Raw genomic sequence first — 23,313 nt, 5'->3', positions numbered from 1 at the left:
GGCTCCCCACGGGAGCAGCTGTACTCACTAGGCTGCTAGATAGGGTCTTCTCTGACATCAAATTTGAGTACTTGTATCACTACTTGGATGATGTCGTCGTATTTTCGGAGACTTTTGAAGAACATCTAGATCATCTGCGAGAAGTTCTTAATCGCCTTCATAAGGTTGGGTTAACTGTTAAGTTGTCCAAGGTTGCCTTTGCTAAGCCCTCTATGTCATTCCTAGGGCATATTGTGTCACCTGATGGTGTTGCCGTCGATCATTCTAGAACACAGGCCATCCGTGATTTTAAACCTCCCAAGGACATTAAAGGTATCGCCAGGTTCATTGGTATGGTGAATTTCTTCAGGAAGTTTATTCCTAACTTCGCTAATAGAGCGGCGCCCTTAAACCTTCTTCGTAGGAAAGGCATCAAATTTGAGTGGGGACCTTCTCAACAAGCCGCTTTTGAAGATCTTAAATTAGCTCTCTGTAATGCCCCTGTCCTTGCTATGCCTGATTTCTCAAAGAAATTCATCGTCCAAACTGACGCGTCGTCGTCAGCAGTAGCAGCAGTCCTTCTTCAAGAGACTGAATTAGGGAGGCGACCCATCGCCTATGCATCTAGGACTCTATCGGCTCAAGAAGCCAAGTATTCCATATATGAGCTCGAAGGTTTGGCAGTCTTATTTGCCTTAGAGAAGTTCCGTCTCTATCTGGAACATGTCAAATTCGACCTGGAGACAGATAATCAAGCCTTAAGCTGGGTCTTAGGTAGGCCGCGTCGTACTGGTCGTATAGCCCGTTGGGCCATCCGTATTTCCGCCTTCCAATTCGAAGTCAGGCATATCAGAGGTACCGAAAATGTTGTTGCTGATGGACTCAGCCGTATGTTTTCCAACGAGGTCGAGACACATGATCCGGACGATAGTTCTTCACCTCACGAGTCCATGCTGTCTGATGTTAATGCCATCTTAACAGATGCTCCCATGCACTTTAGGGATATCGAGAAATACCAACGTGAAGATCCGACGCTGGCTCCGATAATGGAAACCCTTTCTTCTGGGGAACATGTCGTCCCTTATGTTTTGAGGAATGGTGTTTTATGTTGCCCTTCGAGGCATGATAAGATGATGAAGGTTGTCGTTCCAGCTGTTCTTGTACCTATGATCTTCAAGTACTATCATGAGACCCCATTAGGAGGGCATCTAGGCATCTTTAAAACTCGTGAGAAGATTCGTGAAATGTTCATCTGGAAGGGGATGGACGGTGAAGTCCGTGAGCTAGTAAAAGCTTGTAAATCCTGCTTGCTTAGTAAACCCACCATGTCCACCAAGGTAGGCATGTTGTCCTCTCATCAGGCTTCGCGCCCCATGGAACGCCTGTATATTGATTATGTAGGACCCTTCCCTCAGTCGAAGGGAAATGCCAACAAGTTCATCTTTGTATGCGTAGATGGTTTTACAAGATTTTCCTGGTTATTTCCGACTAAGCTGGCTACCGCTCAGTCCACCATTACTTGTCTAAATTCTATCTTTGCTTCTTTTGGTCCGTGTCAATATATTGTATCTGATAATGCTAAGGCTTTCACATCTAATTTATTTCGTAAATTCTGCTTTGACCTGTCCATATCTCATGTGACAACTTCGGCTTATTACCCTCAACCATCTCTGGCTGAACGGGTTAATCGTAATCTCAGGTCCGCGCTTATTGCCTATCATCATGAAGATCATTCTAGATGGGACACGTCCCTGCATTGGTTAGCTTTTGCTTTGAATTCGGCGGTTCATGAATCTCACAAGTTTACTCCAGCTTCTTTGATGTTTAAGTTCGTTCCCAACACGCCGCTCTCTAACCTCTGGTCTCTGAGTGACATTCTACCTGAGACAATAGACCCAGACAACATTAAAGATCTTTGGAAGAAGGCTAAAGCCAATCTTAAAGTGTCTCATGAAAAGGTTAGGGAAAGATATGATCGTGGACGGAGACCCACCAATTTGAAGGTAGGCGACCAAGTGATGGTCAAGAATTTTGTTCCCGCGGGCAAGCTTGCCCCCAGATTTCATGGGCCGTGCATAATTCTCGATTTCCTTACGCCGGTTACGTTGTTATTAAGTAATCCAGCCACCGAGAGGATATTTAGGGTTCACCTGTCCCATGTGAAACCGGTGTAATTTCTGTGTTAACTTGCTTCATATAATTTTAAAAGAAATAGGAAGGTTATATTTTTTTTGAGGGGTTTCACTTTTAAGGCCTTCTGCCCTCGGGAGCTGTTTCCTTTATGTGTAATTATTTTGTGTAAACCTCCCCCGATTAGTTAAACTGCCATCCTGACCTTGCCACGGCCATTACCACGCTCCCGTCTCCTGCTCCACTATACACAGTGGCTTGCTTTTGAAAAGAATTTCTCCACGCCGCTGGCCCCTCAACCTCACCACCATGAATGCACCCTACTATCATTCTGGTTCAACAAAAATTCTGCCGCCGAGCTTTAATGTTTCAGTGCCCCCGCAGCCGCGCGGCGCCGTGCCGCGACTGGAATAGAGGAAGGGCCCCCTCTACTCCAGCGAGGACGACATGTGCACGGCGAGCCGGAGCCCTCCTCCCGGCCAAGGCTGATGTGCGGCGCACAACCTGTAACTGGCCCGCGACCTGCATGCTCACCGCGGGCGCGGCGTGCTTCAACACCACTGCTCCCCTCATTGTGCGGGCGAGCGGTATCTCAGGGTACTTGAGGGGTCCGAGCGGCCGCCTTTGAACACAAGCTGCAGCGGCCGGTCTGGCCATCCTATTTAATCAACTACATGGACATTTACTATCAGCAATTACTACACTTGAGAATTCAACAGCAATATTTGGTGGACTTTGAAAATTTTTCTTCACTTTCAAGTATTAAAAGTTTTTCTTCTGAATTCAACTTCTACAAACATAAAGACATTACTTCAGCAGTTACTACGAGAATTTTTGAAACTGGATCAAAGCAAATTTCAACTATCTTGATAAATGCTTCTGCAATTAATCTCAATAGCAAAATCATAACTTGGACCTTGTTTTCAAACAAAAGTTTATGTTATTCTGTGTTACCCCTTGGAGGAACTTTTGGGGGGGGGGAGGTCTGTACCGGGCGGTACACCTCCACGCTGCTTATTTAAACTTTGCGCCAGTTGAAACTCCTCTACTGGAAGAAGTCTGAACTTTGTCTTATGTGTTAATTTTCAAGTTACCCTGAAGATGCCACTACTTGGAAATTTTGAAGTTTCTGAACTGTGTTGTTTTCTATGTAATTTTGTTTTGCTTGTAGTAAGAAGTTTGAACTTTCTCTTCTAGAGGACACTATTGAAGAACTACAACGGTGCACCCTAGTGCGAAGTGAAAGAACTGTTTTTTTGGAGATAATTTAATTTCAAAAGTTTGTTCTTTGCTAAATTTCTTTCAGTCATTGTTTAAGTTGGCAATATTAACCCTTTCTTTCCCCTTGTTTTGAATCTAGCCAATCCCGAATTTATTTAATTAATTTTCCACCAATAATGTGTTTCTTCTTCATATTGTGTAGGGGTTTTCTTTATCCACCAATAAAATGATTGTGGGCGGGTGTTTTCCTTTCTGAAACGCCTCGAACTTTCCGCGAGAGTATATAAACTGCTGATTTTAGGGTCTCTGCGCCACTTCAGTACCATATTTCAGTGTGTAAAGTACATAGCAGGGGGCGGGAAGCGCCTCTTTCTTCGGGGAGCAGTTCTACTCCAAGGTAATGGCCTTTTAATAACTTCTTTTCTTGCTAGCTCAGCAGTTTAACTCTCGGGGCGGGTCCGAAGCGTTTCTACCATGTAACCTTTTCCTACAATGTAACTACTCTTAGCATCTATTATCTTTTAAAGCTACATATTGGGATAGAGAGTGCTTAACCCTCTCGAGCTCCCACTCATTTTGTTTTGAGGTGAACTTATTTCTCACAACCGATTCTTCCTTAATGTAATGTACATTGTTCTTTTCTAAAGTCACCTCAGTAGTATGGGATTAGCCCTTGCATTAGTGGCCTAGAGCCAGATTAGTTTTTAAAACAAATGCATTAGGAGTGCAGATCGCCTCCTCTCAAATTGTTATTTTAGAGGTCATGTAATTAACCTTCTTCTCATTTAATAGACATCAGTAGGTTGGGTATTTTACCCCTGTGTATATGTCCTTGGTGGTGTAATGGAAGTGAGATGCGTCGTTGCTGCCCATCTAGCAACAATAATATAAGAACTCGGCAAGTTTGAGTTCTCTAGCCTCTCTCACTTCAACTCCAAGCACGTAACCTACAAGAGGTGCCCCTGTTAAGCCGAGCAACCCAGTGGAAGGTTGGGTATCCAACCCCAGCGGGAAACTGGGTCGGCGAGCCGATCAGTGCGGGAGGATCACCAATCCGTCATTGAAGCAGGCGTGGTGATTATGCTTCATACCCTTTAAGTCAATCATGATGAGTGGCATTAACGTTAAATCTTCCGGAGGTAAATTAGCCCCACAGTCGGATCTCCGGGTGGGTGCAACTTTGATGTCCGAAGCATTAAGAAATGTTGGAAAGAATTCACAGATATTCCAGATCTGTACATACAACTGTCGTTCTCTATTAGGCAATGACAGACTAGAAGAGATCGAGAAAGAACTTACAAAAATCAACTGGAGTATTGTTGGTTTAAGCGAAGTGCGCCGTAAAGGGGAAGACTGTTTCCGTTTGAAATCTGGCAACTTGTTCTATTTTTGTGGTGATCCGGAAGGGAAATTCAATGGAGTTGGCTTTTTAATTAACAAGAACATTGCTGATAGAGTATCAATTTTAGAAGGATCTTCCAGCAGAGTAGCTCGAATGGTCCTTAAGTTGTCGAATAAATACAAATTGCAGATCGTTCAGGTGTATGCTCCCACTTCAAGCCATCCAGACGAAGAAATTGAGTCCTTTTATGAAAGCCTTGATAACACCTGCAAAAAGGGAAGTGATTGCCACTTCCAGATGGTTATTGGAGACTTTAATGCAAAAGTCGGTACCAAGAAACAAGGTGACACTGTGGTGGGTAAATATGGAATTGATGACCGAAATGATAGAGGTGAGAGATTAGTCCAGTTTGCTGAATACACCAATATGTCCATCATGAATACATTCTTTAAGAAACATCCTGAACGAAAATGGACGTGGAGGAGCCCTAACTTCTGTGTAAAAAATGAGATTGACTTTATTCTGTCGAATAGACCGCATATTGTAAAAGACGTATCAGTGTTAAACCGATTCAGCACTGGGAGTGATCACCGTCTTGTGAGAGCAAGAGTTGAACTTAATGTAAGATATGAAAGGAACAAACTCATAAGAAGGAAGAGCAACAGAATCAATCTCAAAAACCTAGAAAACAATTCGGAACCATTCCGGGCAGCTCTTCAAAGTAAGTACCATGTAACTAAGGCTGAAGATCTAGCAGAAATGATTGTTTCGTGTGCTCAAGAAATCGGGGGCATTTGTAAGGAAAGTGACCAACCAAAGAAATTCAGTGACAAAACTAAAACCCTGCTAAAGCGAAGGAGAGAAAAGAAAATTCAGACTGATCGTGACATGATAGAATATTCTGAAATATGTAAGGCAGTACGAAGAGAAATGAAAACTGACTTACAGAAATTCAGGGAAGACACTTTAAGAACAAGCTTAGAGAGCAAGACGAGTTTCAAGACAGCCAAACGAAAACTCATAATCGGTAAAAAGCAGCTAATTGCTCTAGATGGAAATGATGGTCGAATTACTGAAAAGGAGGAAGTTTTGAAATTCATCAGAGACTTTTATTGCAATCTGTATAGCAAACCAAAGGAAGCCCTGAATGGACCTAAACTAAATGATATATCTAATGTTCCAGATATTCTCCCTTCGGAAGTCAAGTGTGCTTTAGATAGTATGAAAAAGGGAACTGCGCCGGGTGATGATGAGCTTTGTGTGGACATCCTGAAACTCTCAGGGGAGGAGACAATAAATCACTTGGCAAAAATATTCACTTCCTGTGTGCACTCGGCTTCAATTCCAACATCATGGAACAAAGCAAAGATCATACTGATACATAAGAAAGGAAATATTCACAGTATCAAAAATTATCGTCCTATCAGCTTGCTCTCTATTTTGTATAAACTTTTTACAAAGATCTTGTTAAATCGAATCAGCTTCATCCTTGACTCAGCCCAACCTATTGAACAAGCAGGTTTCCGTAGTAATTTTAGCACAATAGACCACATACTGACTGTAAGAGAAGTGATAAGCAGAGCAAATGAATATCATTTGCCTCTCTGCATTGCCTTTGTTGATTTTGAAAAGGCATTTGACTCTGTCAGCCATACAGCTGTCATGCAAGCTTTACATGAGCAAGGAGTGGAAGCAGCTTACATCCAAGTGCTCAACAATATCTATGAGACTTCTTCAGCTTTCGTTAATATCGGTAAATCAACCCCAGAATTCCCCATCAACAGAGGTGTCAAACAAGGTGATCCCATCTCCCCGAAACTATTCTCAGCGGTCCTAGAGATGGCTATGTCTAAGCTGAGCTGGGAAGAAAAGGGAATTAGAATTAATGGGAAAAGGCTAAATAACTTGAGATTTGCAGATGATATTGCTTTACTGGCAAACGACTTCGAAGAGCTCCAGACCTTAATTACAGATCTTGCATTAGAATGTCAGTTGATTGGCCTAAGCATAAACCTTTCCAAAACAAAAGTTATGTCCAACGAATGGGTTCAAGCTGGAAATGTGAATATTAAGAACATGCCATTAGAAGAGGTCAGTGATTACATCTACCTTGGCCAGATTATAAATATGACAGGTGATATAAGACCAGAAATCTATAGGCGCATCAAGCTCGGATGGCAAGCATTTGGAAGGAATTCTTCAGTATTAAGATCAAAAATGCCAGCAAATCTGAAGAAAACAGTATTTGACCAATGCATCCTTCCTGTGCTGACTTATGGCTGTGAGACTTGGACTCTGAACGAATTCACAAAAGGGAAACTTCGGACCGCGCAGAGAGCCATGGAAAGGTCAATGCTAGGCTATACAAAGAAAGATAGGAAAAGAGCTGATGACATCCGGTCTGTTACAAAGGTTAAAGACATCTTAGAGAGAGTACGCTCCTTAAAATGGCAGTGGGCTGGCCATGTTGCACGAAGAAATGATGATAGATGGACAAAACTAGTGCTGGAGTGGAGTCCGAGAGAACATCGAAGGCCTAGAGGAAGACCACCGGACAGATGGGACAAAGATATCAAGAAGATCGCTGGTACCACTTGGATGAGATCTGCCCAAGACCGTTCTACTTGGAGAAGACTGTTGAAGGCCTACCTATACCCACGACTTAAAGAGGCCACATCATTTTAATGATTGAAATGGCTGATTGTGTTGTGTTATTGTGTATATGTCCTTAGAGGACAGCTTGAAGGTGGAATTAGGTGTGGCCTTTGACAGGCCTAAAATTTGAGAGCAAGTTGCTCTTTCTTGAAAATTTTGTTTTCTGCACGCCTCAAGGAGGCCTTACTGTGTAATTTGGAGCAAGTGCTCCTAGGCATGAATGGGGTTTTCTGCCCCTCTGTTGAAACTTGTGGTTGGGGTAAAACTGGGCTAATTGCTCAAGAATTATGAGGTTGGGGCTCGAAGCCCAAATCCTGTAAATATTGTAATTGTACTTTTATTGCCTTGCTACTCTGTACCTGCCATTATTGTTATTTCTTGTTTTTTGCTAAGAAAATATAACCTTGTTAAATTTTACATTAACTTTAATTTCGTAGTTTGAGACCCGTTCACCCCCGCACCTTTTTTCACCTCTACCTACCACAAAAAAGCGGTAACAATAATAATAATAATAATAATAATAATAATAATAATAATAATAATAATAATAATAATAATAATAATAGTTGACCGAGCGAGTGGCTGCGTGGTTTGAGTCAGGTACCTGTCAGTTTGCATTCAGAAGATCGTGAGTTTGAACCGCAGAGTCGGCAGCCCTGAAGATGGTTTTCAGTGGTTTCCTACTTCCGCACCAGGCTGTACCTTAATTAAGACAATGGTCGCGTCCTTTCCAATTTCAGCACTTAAGACTTCGAGAACGAAGGCAATTCTCCATTGCGGTAATTACGGTACAAGATACTGTTCACTAAGATCGCTTGTAATCTCTAATCTATTCGATTAATGAACACCATCGATGGCAGAAATATCCGATATACAATATTTACACCTCAGACTCCCATACATCGTACTGTAGAATACAATATATCTTTCCTCCGCACAGCATCACGGTTTTTTAATAATTATGATCTGCACCGTTTTATCAATTCCGCCAACATCACGTCTCTAAAGAATAATCTAGACCTACTTCATGGATGAACACAAAAAAGGCATTAATTAGTGAAGAATCAATTTGCTTAGTGTTCGCCAAATCATGTCATATTAAATAAGCCGTTATTACTTTTATTATTGTTACTATTATTATTATCATCATTGTGTATTTAATCTTAGTAATGTTATTCCCCAGTAAATTGATTACTTTCTTTTGGCAGCATTTCAGATAATACACTGACTTCTTGCAAATCATCGGCATAGCTCCTTATTTGCAACCAAGTTAAGAAATTTCGTCGTTTGTAATATCTCAGATTAACCACCGTATATTATTTTCATGGTTTTTATGTTTATAACGTATATGCTCTTCAGATTTCAAACTTGAGAGTTTAGAGCGGGCGAGTTGGCCGTGCGGTTAGTGTCGCGCAGCTGTGAGGTTGCATTCGGGAGAAGGTGGATTCGAATCCCATCATCGGCAGCCATGAAGGTGGTTTTCCGTGGTTTCTTATTTTCACACAAGGCAAATGCTGTGGTTGTACCTTAAGTAAGATCACGGCTGCTACCTTCCCTCTCTCAACACTTTCCTAACCAATTGTCGTGTATAACCTATCTGTGTCTGATTATTATTATTATTATTATTATTATTATTATTATTCCTTTTTTCTTTCTTTCTTTCTTTCTTTCTTTCTTTCTTTCTTTCTTTCTTTCTTAATCCGTTTAACATCCAGGGTTGGGTTTTTCCTCGGACTCAACGAGGGATCCAACCTCTACCGCATCAAGGGCAGTGTCCTGGAGCATGAAACATAGGTTCGGGGCATACGACTGGGGAGGAGGCCCAGTACCTCGCCGAGGCGGTCTCACCTTTTATGCTGAACAGGGGCCTTGTGGGGGATGAGAACATTGGAAGGGACAGACAAGGAAGAGGGAATTAAGCGCCCGTGCCCGTATGTTAGGACGAGGAGTAGGAAAACACGGAAAATCACTTCGAGGATGGCTGAGGTGGGAATCGAAACCCCTTCTCCTCAGTTGACCACCCGAGGCTGAGTGGACCTGAGTGCAACTAATCACACTAACCACTACATCTCAGAGGCGGACAATAATAATAATAATAATAATAATAATAATAATAATAATAATAATAATAATAATAATAATAATAATAATAATAATAATAATAATAATAATAACTTGTCTGTATTTTAAAAAGATATTTGAAGCCATTTATTTACAGCCAGCTGGATTCACGCCAACGACATATTATTATACCACCTTTCATTCTACGGTGGACTGAAGAGAAGTGAGAACGTCATTAAGATAAAATCCAAATTTAAAATTAAGGATTTAAGCATATGTTAAACATAAATGTATTTATTTATTTATTTATTTATTTATTTATTTATTTATTTATTTATTTATTTATTTATTTATTTATTTATTTATTTTTTTAATACACTTTGTTGATAATTACAATAGTTCAATCCATATTTGAATGAATTCCACATAAGCAAGCTTGTCTGTGGGCTTGTATACAATAGTTGCATTAAGTACATTGCAAAATAAAATCATAAAATCACTTTTAATAACTTGCGGTATTTGGAAGTAGTTATCGTAAGCGAAAAATTATTATGTGATTCATACCTGTTTGAATAAGCCAGACATTGTCTTTTTTTTTCAATCTTTGGCAATTCCCTTATATTAAATACTAGCTGTAGTACCCGGCGTTGCCCGGACAGTTTTTAATGTTTACCTTTCTGTTTCGTATTACCTGTTAGTTATGTGTGAAGCGAATTTTTATATAATTCGTTTATGAGATGTTTAATATTTTACGATCTATTATGTAGTTCTAGAGTTATTTACATGTGTTTGATTTCAAGTTTTAGGTTATTAATGTTTGAGTAAAACTTTGTCCTTGTGGAAGCTCTGATTGATTGGGAAGTATTTGATCCTTTCAAAAAATAAGTGATAACTGCATGCATTTACCCGTCGCACTATTTATATGATGTACACGATTTCAGCTATCATTGAGACTGTCACCAATCAGGCTTGCAACCCCAAAAGCAGCGGATTCAACACTTATCTCGATCATTTTAGGCTATTTACTTTTAATACCCACTCAGCCCCGTCTCAATGGAGGCTGAACATGGAGGGTCACATTTCGTAACAGTTACGCATAAACAATGGGTTCGAATTTAATATCGACTCTTTTCCATTATTTTTACACGTCGTCCCCTCCGATTCCATACCCCGAGAGGGGGGTTGGTATGTTTCATCTCCATGGTATTTGTTTTACAGGTGGCACGTCATATGAGTACCAAGTTTCGTTGGAGGCTATTGTGGAACATACCTACATACATCCATAATCTCGGTTACTTTACATTCATTTTCATCTCCTCTCAACCTCCATACTCACTGCGGCTGAACCATCTAGAGCAGGTCCTCTGAAACGCCCAAAATCTCACGCGTGCGGAGCGAGGCGCAAGAGCTCCGTGCATTGTGCATCTGTGCCGCTCGGTATGGCTCGAATCAACGCTTCGTCTCTGGGCTACTCGGCTAAGCTCGGCTCTACACAGCCCGGATTTGGAGCGCTACGGCGCAAGTGGGGCAGAGGGAGACAGGCGGAGCGAGCGAGAGAGGCATGAGGAAAGAGAGAGTAAGCGCTATTGCTCCAAATCGAGGAATGGGGGGTCTGCACTCTGGTCAACCAAGCCAAGTCGTCTTTTGCACCGTGCACAGTGCATGCACCACGCGCATGCACCCTGAGAGGCCCTGATCTAGAGTGTCACAGTTCAACTCAGCGATCTCGTAAACAATGCATTCGACATTGATATTAGTCATCTTCATTTATTTTTATATTTCACCACCTACCCTACGAGTTCTAGGGGTGTTTTACACCAACAGTATTTTTTCAAATAATATCATATGTATATTAATTTTGTATGACGGCTATGCTGGAAGAAACACACATACATTCGTAATTTCGGTCATTTTGGACATTTTCTTTTGCCACCCCTTCTTATCTCCACACCAATGGGGGTTGAGCACGGACTTCAACAACTTCCGGATTGTCATTCACCTGTGTCCCTGAAAACCATGGATTATACATTAATATTTGTCGTTGTCTATTATTTTCATACGTCACCCCTCTTCCTGTCTCTTTTTTTTTTATAATTCAGCCTAAACCTAGCTGTGCTTGGGGTTTCTTAACCCCGTAGTATTTTTTCCCAGATTGTAAGTCACATGTGTACCAAGTTTAGTGCTATAACAAACACACATACGTCCTTAATTTCAGTCACTTTGGATATTTTCTTTTCTTCACCCGTTTTCAACCCCTGCCGATTGGGGCTGAACGTTGTCCAGAGTGTCCCCAGTTCATTTTAATGACACTGAAAACTATGGATTCGGTTATTTTTACATTTCACACCCATTGTGAGGGCTAGGGTTCTTTTACTCCCAAAGTATTTTATAAAGTCATACTTGTATCAATTTTGGTTGAGAGCTATGCGGGAACATGCACACATACGTCCATAATATCGATCATTTTCGAAATTTTGTTTTTCACTTTTTCTCACCTCTTATAATAAAGTAGGCTGGACTTGGACTACTAAAAATTCCGGAGTGTCACTCTTTATCTCAGCAATCCCAAAAAGAATGAATTAGACACTATTTTTGATTACTTTTACATTTCAAGCCCTCCCACCCGCATCCTATGACTGCTAGTGTTGTCATACCTCAAAGCATTTTGTCTCCTCGTAGTAAGTCGTAAGTGTACAAAGTTTGGATAAAATAACTCCCGTAGTTCCGAAGAGTTTGGATTCAACACCAATACCGGTCGTTTTTACTTATATTTCGCCCCCTTCCCTAGGTCATCTAAGGGTGTCTTGCCCCAACAGTAATTGTTCCAGATTTCTGGGGGTAGAGTATTAAAAATACGTGGTCGTAGATATCCTGCATGTCTCTGTCCAAGAAGTGTGTTTCGATTTGTAATTGCTAACGCAGATATTAATATTGTAGTCTAGTTCCATGGCACGTATGTTTCTCGTCCTGGAATCTGTCCGAGGACATGTTTGGCTCGCCAGGTGCAGGTCTTTTGATTTGACACCCGTAGGCGACCTGCGCGTCGTGATGAGAATGAAATGATGATGAAGACAACACATACACCCAGACCCCGTGCCAGAGAAATTAACCACAGATGGTTAAAATCCCCGACCCGGCAGGGAATCGAACCCGGGACCCTCTGAACCGAAGGCCAGTACGCTGACCGTTCAGCCAACGAGTCGGACCATAAGGTAGATAACTCGTCTTGATATGCCTGTCGTAGTCGTATTGTTTTATCTGCCCGTTCCCAAGTTTTTGTGAACATTTGAAACCAACTAACCTAACCCCATGGCACTACAGCCCTGAAGGGCCTAGGCCTACCAATCGACCGCTGCTCAGCCCGAAGGCCTGCAGATTACGAGGTGTCATGTCGTCAGCATGACGAATCTTCTCCTCCGTTACACTTGGCTTTCTAAACCGGGGCCGCTATCTCACCATCAGATAGCTCCTCAATTCTAATCACATTGGCTGAGTGGGAATCGAACCCGGGGATTCGTCCGGGTAAGAGACAGGAATACTACCCCTATACTACGGGGCCAACAACATTTAAAACGGGTACATTCGTGATGTAGTTTATAACACTTCTTTCCATGCGATACTCACTGTGCTCCGACCGTTTGGGTGAATTTGGATCTTAACATTTTCAAACGATCTTGCTCGAGATATTGCAACATACAATTGGCCGTGACTAAATACTGGTTCGGGTAAGTAGACACCCCACTTTTTCAAGAGCTTGTCCCTGCACTTTATTACTTGTATTGGTTATACAGAAGGTCAATCGACTTGATAACTTCCCGTCTGTGCGTACGTCGATGTTTTCTATCAGCAGCATGTAAGTGATTAAGAAACTTGAGCCATCTGTTGAGTACATTTAGAAGCTGGGGAAGGTCAGAGAATCATAGAGTATATATCACAGAATAATATTCTTCCATGATCACAGTAAGAGAATATTCTCTGGTATGACAGGTATTAATCTAACAAGGCTGCATGCAATGACATTACCAAGAATGGAAATCACATATATCACACTGTTATAGAACGTGTTTGTCGCTTAGCAACTTGCTAAGTACAGAGGGTAAGCCTTCGCCTGCAATTACTGGAGTGATCATTTAATGATTTCATTTTTATCATTCACCGGCAGGTAATTCTGGACAGAATAAAACAAAAATGAAGCAAATCCGTCCTGTAGAACTACTGGACGGATTTGCCGAAGCTGTTTTTTTTTTTTTTTTTGCTAGTTGCTTTACGTCGCACCGACACAGATAGGTCTTATGGCGGCGATGGGACAGGAAAGGGCCAGGAGTGGGAAGGAAGCGGCCGTGGCCTTAATTAATGTACAACCCCAGCATTCGCTTGTTCTGAAAATGGGAAACTACGGAAAACCATCTTCAGGGCTACCGATAGTGGGGTTCAAACCTACTATCTCCCGAATACTGGATACTAGCCGCACTTAAGCGACTGCAGCTATCGAGCTCGGTGAAGCTGTTTGTAGTAAACGCTTTTAATATATGGATGTATTATTCGCGCCCAAACTGCTGGTAAATGCCCATGACGTAAATGTCCTATCAGGAAAGTGTTGCGCATATATCTGTACTACTTGTCTTTGATTACAACGACATTCACCATAAATTAGGATCATGTCGGCAAGTTCCGCATACGAATAGTTATGTCTTTCCATTGCAATGACTCCACGTAGACTAGAACGTGTTCCCGACGAACTCAGCTGGACAGGTAGGGAAACGTAAACAAAGTCATAGGCTAACAACAATAATCGTCTCCACCAGATAAACGTAAACATATTCAAGACAGTAATACGCGTCTCCATCCTGTTGGCGTTCACAGCGGAAGAAATGATAAGAATGCACCAAACGAGGATAGAACGTGAACCATCAGACCGATAGGAGACATCCAGGTCAAGAAAACTTCCACGCAGTTTGTTTTAATATTTGATAGATATTAATGTAATTAGGTCTGTCCTTTTCTGTAATACATTGATCAGCACAATCATAGATTAGATATTAATTTAAGTTATCCCGCTCCAGATCTTTACTCACAGAATTGCAATATTCTCAAACGTCGAACACATCAGGTAACCCAACACACTGACCTGTATGTAAGTCATTCACCATTTTGTCACAACTTGAGCTAAAACGAAAATGTTTTCAGCGGAAAAGAAAAAGATTTATAAATGTTTATATATCACTAAATTTTTTTGAGTATGATTTGATAGAATGTGATGATGTTCTTTTAAGAACGAAAGATGACTTTTTTTAGTTAAATTATTTCTTGTGTCTGTGTCTGTTAGGGTATCAGCCCAGAGGCTGGTTGGATCCTCAAATAGCACCACCAAAGGCTATGCAGTTATAGGAAAAACACAAAAACCAATGGCAGAGCCAAAATGAGGTGTACTAGGCAAGGCTAGGAGTGAGGTAGTTTGCCATTGGTTTCCTCATTGGACCAGAAGGTGCTACTGCAGCACGACTGATCCTACGAGCAACACCTTTCATAACACTCAGACACTAGTCGTGCTCTAAATGTCATTACTCAGAACCACCCATACCCCAGCAGCTTCCATACTGTCACAGCCATGATGAGACTGGGACTTCGGTGGAAGCTACACTTTGCTCTGGCCTGTGCCAAGGGACGAATAATTCAGACTTTAATTCTATTATCATATGTTTTCTTTCTAAGGTGCAAATTTATTTAAGGGGACACTATAGTGAAATTTCATTAATTTAAAAAAAAACGTAATTGGGTTTAGAACACTAAAATATACCCTGATGTGTTTTCTATCAAAAATGTATTTATTATGCCACCATTTATAAATTCCACAGCGCCTCCTTGAGACAGCGCTGGGCTTTCATTTAATTGTCCCATGCTCTACTGGACACGCCCCAACAAAGAAGAAAAAGGAGCTTAGGTGAAAGCAAAGAGCTGAGGAAAAAGGTGGTCAAAATATCAGTGAAGGAGAGAAAAAAGAAGTCTGAAGGGCACACGTATTGTGCAGGGCAATTATAGAGTGAGTGAAGTTGCATACATTTTTTATTTTGCATATTATGGCTTAGCAAAATCTTCATGATTTTTTCATAAATAGAGTCCCTTATTTTTGTCTGATGTAGGTGAAAGTTTGCACAGTAGTAGTGAGACAGTCGGTGCATAAATTTTAATGTCCATTTTACGGTGGAAGGTGATTAAAAATTATGTTTGAGCTATGAAATGTTGTGTATACGCATATTTTAAAAATTAAATAACACATATTTAAAAAATACACATGCCAATGTATTTGTCAAACAACAAACTTTGACACCAATATATGTTAGCGTAACTATCAAGCAAATTTGTGCAAAAGTTGGTGCCAAATGAAAAAAAAAATGTAATGCCAGGCACTCTTTTAACGATGCTGATAAAATGAAAGTAAAGAAATTCCTACTCAAAAAGCTTCATAAGTAAAATATTGAAAGTTGGCAACTTTACCATTTCAGAGGAAATATACCTCAGAAAAAGGTAAAAAATCATTGAAAAATACAAAAATTTCACTATTGTGACGCCTTTATCATAAATTAGTTTTGAAACACTGAAGAACCTAACTTTTTTTTTTTTTTTTTTTTTGCTATTTGCTTTACATTGCACCGACACAGATATGTCTTATGGCGACGATGGGATAGGAAAGGCCTAGGAATTGGAAGTAAGCGGCCATGGCCTTAATTAAGGTACAGCCCTGGCATTTCCCTGATGTGAAAATGGGAAACCAGGGAAAACCATCTTCAGGGCTGCCGACAGTGGGGCTCGAACCCACTATCTCCCGATTACTGGATACTGGCCGCACTTAAGCGACTGAAGCTATCGAGCTCGGTTAACCTAACAATTAAATACATATGTCTGGAAATAACTAAATTAGCACGGGATTCTCTTTCAGAGTTAATTTTTTCGCCAACTGTGGCGAAATAATTTCCAAAATTTAATTTCTTGTAGTTGGCACGTTATCGGAGGGGCGCGCTGTTTGATCTGCTCTTGCTAAGACGCCTAATGAGTGCCAGCATGTTAATATCTCGAGAGGTGTTAGCGGGCCTCCTTAACCCGAGCCTTTGATGGTGGGAATCCTCGCAACTTGTGTTTGTAGGATTACCACCAAGACCCGCCCGCTAGTGAACACTCTCTTCACCTTCCAATAGAGCACGACCAGTACTCCTGTTCTATACTCACCGTTCTGTTTGAACAACCTGGCTGTAAAGTAAGTGAATTACACATATCAATATTCTCCTCTACATCCTACAGGTTTAACTCGAAATTATACCTCAGGGCCAACATGGTTAACATGGGGAATCTTTTCTTTTTCCTTCCTTACTCATTTCCTATTTCATTTGGAGTCTAGTCTGCTCGATCTCGTCTTGCCATTGGTGATAAGCTTGTGATCCTGATTTCTTTTTCTATATTTGTCCACTTCCCTGGAGACGGCCTGCATCTTTCCCTGGGTGGATTTGGTATCCGAAGTACTTCCTCGACAACGTAGGAATCATCCTTTCCCATTACGTGACCATAACATCTCACAAGGCACTCGTTGAGTTTATTAGTATTCGGGCTGACATATGTATTCCATTCAGATCTTGGCGATTCGGGTGACGCATCCTGACCATCAAACTATTTTAATGTTGAATACATATCTTAGCAAACAAAGTAGGCGTCCCCCAAACATACCAAAAAACGTAAAATTATGTACCAAATGTCGAAGGGCTAAAGGGGGCGAAAATGTTTCAAATTGTGAATCTTGGATAGCCCTATCATAAACGCTGGTTAATAGAGCAAACGTCTGAAAAGCCTTACATCTGTTATGTTTTTGACATTTGTGACATGCTCTATTGGTGAAAAATATCTAATTCCCTCCATGGGAATTTAGAATTTTCCATTCGGAATTGCTGGGCGGGCAATAATTCCATTGTGGAGATTTATCTCCAGTATGCAGTTATCAGACTGTGCCTCTTATAAGGGCTTCTGGTAAGTTCACCTGCATACCCCCCAGCATCAGTGGGTGGGGTCTGACACATCCCACTCTGACGAGTCCAGTGTCAGACCTAAGACGAAACGCTGGTTAATAGAGCAAACGCCTGAAAAGCCTTACATCTGATACATATTTGACATGCTCTATTGGTGAAAAATATCTAATTCCCTCCGTGGGAATTTAAAATTTTCCATTAGCCTTATCATGTTAATTAAATTTCCAAAATCACTTCGGACCAAAATGTAGTTCCGGAAAAACAGTCTAAAACCGCTTGTTTCTTTATTCTATGTATTTTTTATTCATATCCTAGCCAAATTAGCTTATTTCCATAATTCTCTCTGTAATGTTCTCCTTCATTCAATACCCGAGGCTTTTTTTTAATTTTTTGAAAAATGGCCACACCTAATGTAGTTACAAGGGATTAAGTGAAACTCTGCATTGGGTCACATTAGCGCTCGTAGTGGTGCGTAAGTGAAACAATGCATTCACTCACAATAGCGCTCGTAGTGGTAGAAAAGGCAAACTGCTAATTTAATCGGCTGGATGTGCCATCATGTCGGCACAACGTTATAAACGGTTAGTGTGTCCTTTGCGTTGGGAAAAGTGGAGAAAACAACAAAAATTAATTACAAATGCAGCAACAGTAAGATTCAGTGTTGAACCGTGTTCCTGTGAACGTGAAGATCATTCACGCACGCACTGCATACTTTGCATTCGATGATGAAGAAAAGGATTGTAAATTTTAGGAATAAATGAAGAATATATTCTCATACTTTATTATATTTTATTTACCTAAAATTCGTAGCTCATATCCCTAGGATGTTTTGGACACTGGGTTGCTCGCCTGAAGGGCTACAACTGTGAATTTTATGCAATCGTTGTTCGCACACATTTTTGGTGGCCCAGCATTCTGCTCCATACACGAGGGCTATAAATAAAGTAGGTGACAACGTAGTCCAGACACTCGCAGGAGATCGGTGCGCAGATAGGATTCTGGAGCGGTCAGGTGGCGCTGTTGTCGATGTGTAGGGTTACATTTGACGGGCATCGAGTTGGGAGTGTTGTTGCTGTGTGGCGTTGAAGTGTAGAGTGTCGATTTCACTGCTCTGAAGCTCGCTTTCAAAAGTTGGTCAGCGTTTGTGAATAAAAATCGAGATTTCCCGTGGCAAAAATGCATCAGAATGTTATGGAGGATTACGTGAAGCCTGTGGCGAGAATGCATTACCGTATAGGACGGTTGTACGATGGGTCAAGACGTTTCGTGCGGGTCAAAATGAGACTGCGCATTTACACCAAACAGGTTGGACGCCCATTCCTTAAGATGAGGTTGGCATTGTGAGTGATCTCGTTTCCGTAGACCATCGATGGATCGCCTGGGAATTACCCGTAGGGCCTAGAGACATCCGTACTCCGTGCGGTAGGGCGCTCCGTTGCTGTTATCAAAGAGAACGCCTTGCCAACGGTCCTCGATGACTTTCCGACATTTGGCAAAGGTAACAGATTGCGGTTGACTACATTGAACGAATGTAATAAAATTGTACTTGTTAGTTCATTAAATATTGCTACTACTTTATTCACAGCCCTTGTATTATGCCAGGACTAGTGATGGTTTTGTAAACCTTGCCTTTGGTTCTCACTGTTATTTTGGGATTCACCAAAGCAGTCTCAATCTGCTGTGTTACGTATTCTTTAACACTTATATTGGTTGACAATACAGAACCAAGATATTTGAACTGCGAGACACCTCACAGATGCTGGCTAACTATCTGTATTTTGCTGCCTGTTCTTTCGCTGCCAGCAAAATAACATTCCGTGTACTCAGTCTTGGAGCGTTTGATACATACTTAATCCTGTTCCAGCGCTAATACCTACAGGTTAAAGATACACTGTAGTGCACTACAGCCCTACCAACTGACCGCCGCTCTAGCCTAAAGGCCTGCAGATTACGAAGTGACGCATGGTCAGTGCTACGAAACCTCACGGCCGTCATTCTTGGTTTCCTTAAACAGAGGTCACTATCTCACTGTCAGATAGATCCTCAATTGTAATCGCATAGGCTGAGTGGACCTCTAACCAACACTCAGGTACAGGTAAAATTCCCTAACCCGGCCGGGAATCGAAGCCGGGTGAGAGGCCGGCACGTTACCAATAGACCGTGAGATTGTCTTTAAATTCGTATAAAAAACGAATTAATTTTAATAATAATAATAATAATAATAATAATATTAATAATAATAATAATAATAATAATAATAATGCTATTCATTTTACGTTCCACCAACCACTTGTACGTCCGGCCCCGCGGTGTAGGGAGCAATGCGTCCGCCTGTCACCCGGCGGTCCCGGGTTCGATTCCCGGCCGGGTAAGGGTTTCTTAATAATTGTAATGATTCATGTCCCTGGGCTGGAGTCTGGATCGAACCTGCTAAAATTGCCTCCGTGGCTCCCACCGCTCCGTGTTTAAAATCCCGGTTTTTTATGGTCATCATTCATTCCAGAAACGCCCTACAACATCATTTTCATTGCATCTGTCAGTCAATCATTGACCCAGAGGAGTGCGACAGGCTTCGGCAGCCGGCGTAATTCCTACCCTCGGCACTAGATGTTGGCTTCATTCATTGCATTCCTGACCCGATCCAATGAATGGAAACAGGCTGTGGATTTTTTCAATGGGCTTCATTGTTTGAGACGGACTGCATTTTATGTCCTCCTTACTTTTGCCATCAGTATTTATTCTATTCTACTACCAGATATCCTGTAAGATATTCCTTAATCTAATATTTGCAGCACTACATGATTTCATTTGACAATATTCCATTATTCTATATTTATTTTAATTTTTATCTCTTTTCTGGGTCCGTACCTTTCATGAATTTCTGAAGATTCTTTGCATACTACAAATAGTGGTGGCGATTAGAAAGGGAACGAAGGGAACAGTTGCACCCTCTGACGTTGTGGAGAAAAATAACATTCCTTCCCCTACTTTCCCCTCCATGCTCGGATCTTCACGCAGGTCCGTGCCATCAGGTAATAATTGCACTTCCAGCATGTGCTGCGAGGAAGGAAAGCAGGGTTACATGTTTGCTAAGGATGAGATAAAATACACCCGCTTGCCGCGGGCATGTGTCAGTCTGGCAGTCTCAGTCAGAAATGTGTCCGTAGTTCTATCTAAACCTGCGGCCACTGAATTAGACTAGTGAGGAAAGCGGCGCTGGTGTCAGATGGTCGAGAGTCGCTTAACTCTGAGCACGGATTGGCAACGCTGATCGTGCAGTGCTGTCTAGTCGAAGCCAGTCCGCGCCAGGTAGAGTAAATTTCTTTTCTCTATTACGCGGTCCAGTATAGTATTTAAAGTTATACTGTAAACCATAAACAAATAAAAATACTTTTAATAAACTGATACAGGTTTTTACGTAACCCGAAAGTATTAATCGTGTCCTGTGTCCCGAACGTCCTCAGCTAGTGAGATTTAAAAGGACGCTCTCCGGAAAATTTTACAGAAAACCTAAAACACCCATAAAACGAAGTTTCAGATTGAAGAAAAAGTAAGTTAAACGGTTTTCTCACGTTTCCCGCAGACATTTTATTGGCTGAAGAAACAAAAACGTGGCCACTTACTGAAAATTTCAGCACATAATTTTATGGATTTTAATGTACGTCTTCAGGTTTTTATTCCTAATAGTTATTTGAATTCATTTATGACGAAAATGGTTTTAACTCTGAAATCAGCAGTCTTTCCTGATGCTTTCAGGCAATGTTACCTATCAATCGTGCAGACTGTGGTGTAAAGTATGAAGGGATAGTCAGTCAATGTTACCTAGCAACCGTGCACAAAATGATTTATTTTGCAACATTGTAGGAGGTAACATCAGGAGCGTGGGAGAGAACAAACTGCCTCTCGCTCCGAAATGATACGTTCGTTTAGACATTCCTTCGCCAGTTACTACATAATTTTGGCAACAGCGTAATTCCTCTGACACGCCTGATTTGATGGCCGTGACTATAGTGTCTGTAACTTTCTTAGTGTGTAGTGTCCGACTCGTTGGCTGAATGGTCAGCGTACTGGCCTGCGGCTCAGAGGGTCCCGGTTTCGATTCCCGGCCGAGTCGGGCATTTTAACCTTCATTAGTTAATTCTAATGGCTCTGGGGCTGGGTATTTGTACTGTCCCCAACATCGCTGCAACTCACACACCACACATTACACTATCCTCCACCACAATAACACGCAGTTACTTACACGTGGCAGATGCCGCCCACCCTCATCGGAGGGTCTGCCTTACAAGGGCTGCACCCGGCTAGAAGTAGCCACACGAAATTATTATTATTATTAGTGTGCAGTCATGTACGAAAAGGCTTTTTATTCTATAATCACGCCGCACTTCTATTTAATTGTAATACATTTCTAATTGTTCCTTTGATGAAGGGATAGTCAGTCAATGTTACCTAGCAACCGTGCACAAAATGATTTATTTTGCAACATTGTAGGAGGTAACATCAGGAGCGTGGGAGAGAACAAACTGCCTCTCGCTCCGAAATGATACGTTCGTTTAGACATTCCTTCGCCAGTTACTACATAATTTTGGCAACAGCGTAATTCCTCTGACACGCCTGATTTGATGGCCGTGACTATAGTGTCTGTAACTTTCTTAGTGTGTAGTGTCCGACTCGTTGGCTGAATGGTCAGCGTACTGGCCTGCGGCTCAGAGGGTCCCGGTTTCGATTCCCGGCCGAGTCGGGCATTTTAACCTTCATTAGTTAATTCTAATGGCTCTGGGGCTGGGTATTTGTACTGTCCCCAACATCGCTGCAACTCACACACCACACATTACACTATCCTCCACCACAATAACACGCAGTTACTTACACGTGGCAGATGCCGCCCACCCTCATCGGAGGGTCTGCCTTACAAGGGCTGCACCCGGCTAGAAGTAGCCACACGAAATTATTATTATTATTAGTGTGCAGTCATGTACGAAAAGGCTTTTTATTCTATAATCACGCCGCACTTCTATTTAATTGTAATACATTTCTAATTGTTCCTTTGATGAAAGTTTATTATACAGTGGTAAATCAAAACCTCAAAAAACTGTTATTGTAACAGTTAAGTTGGTAAACTGTCATCCTTTACTTCTCTGTAAAAAACTCATCAAAAACTTAATATATGTATTGCTATTTTCTCAGTGTTGTTGTCTACCTTCCACTAAATCCCCAAGAACCCCGGTACATTTTGATATCGATTCATTTTTTGCCCCCTCCACTTATAATTCCCAATCGCCGCTACTACTTAAAGAAACATTGTCTGAATGCCTGGTGGGTATTTACCTGATCTTCTATCATCATCATCATCATCATCATCATCATCATCATCATCTGTTTACCCTCCAGCGTCGGTTTTTCCCTCGGACACAACGAGGGATCCCACCTCTACCACCTCAAGGGCAGTGTCCTGGAGCTGCAGACTCTTGGTCGGGGATACAACTGGGGAGAATGACCACTACCTCGCCCAGGCGGCCTCACCTGCTATGCTGAACAGGGGCCTTGTGGGGGGATGGGAAGATTGGAAGGGATAGGCAAGGAAGAGGGAAGGAAGCGGCCGTGGCCTGATGTTAGGTACCATCCCGGCATTCGCCTGGAGGAGAAGTGGGAAACCATGGAAAACCACTTCCAGGATGGCTGAGGTGGGAATCGAACCCACCTCTACTCAGTTGACCTCCCGAGGCTGAGTGGACCCCGTTCCAGCCCTCATACCACTTTTCAAATTTCGTGGCAGAGCCGGGAATCGAACCCGGGATTCCGGGGGTGGCAGCTAATCACGCTAACCACTACACCACAGAGGCGGACTGATCTTCTATCAATAAGCCGAAATGATCCACTAGATGGCAGAAATGTAATTTTTTGCTGCCCATA

The sequence above is a fragment of the Anabrus simplex genome, chromosome 1, assembly GCF_040414725.1.
Source record: "Anabrus simplex isolate iqAnaSimp1 chromosome 1, ASM4041472v1, whole genome shotgun sequence".
NCBI lineage: Eukaryota > Metazoa > Arthropoda > Insecta > Orthoptera > Tettigoniidae > Anabrus > Anabrus simplex.
Note: the sequence above shows the minus strand (reverse complement) of the source record.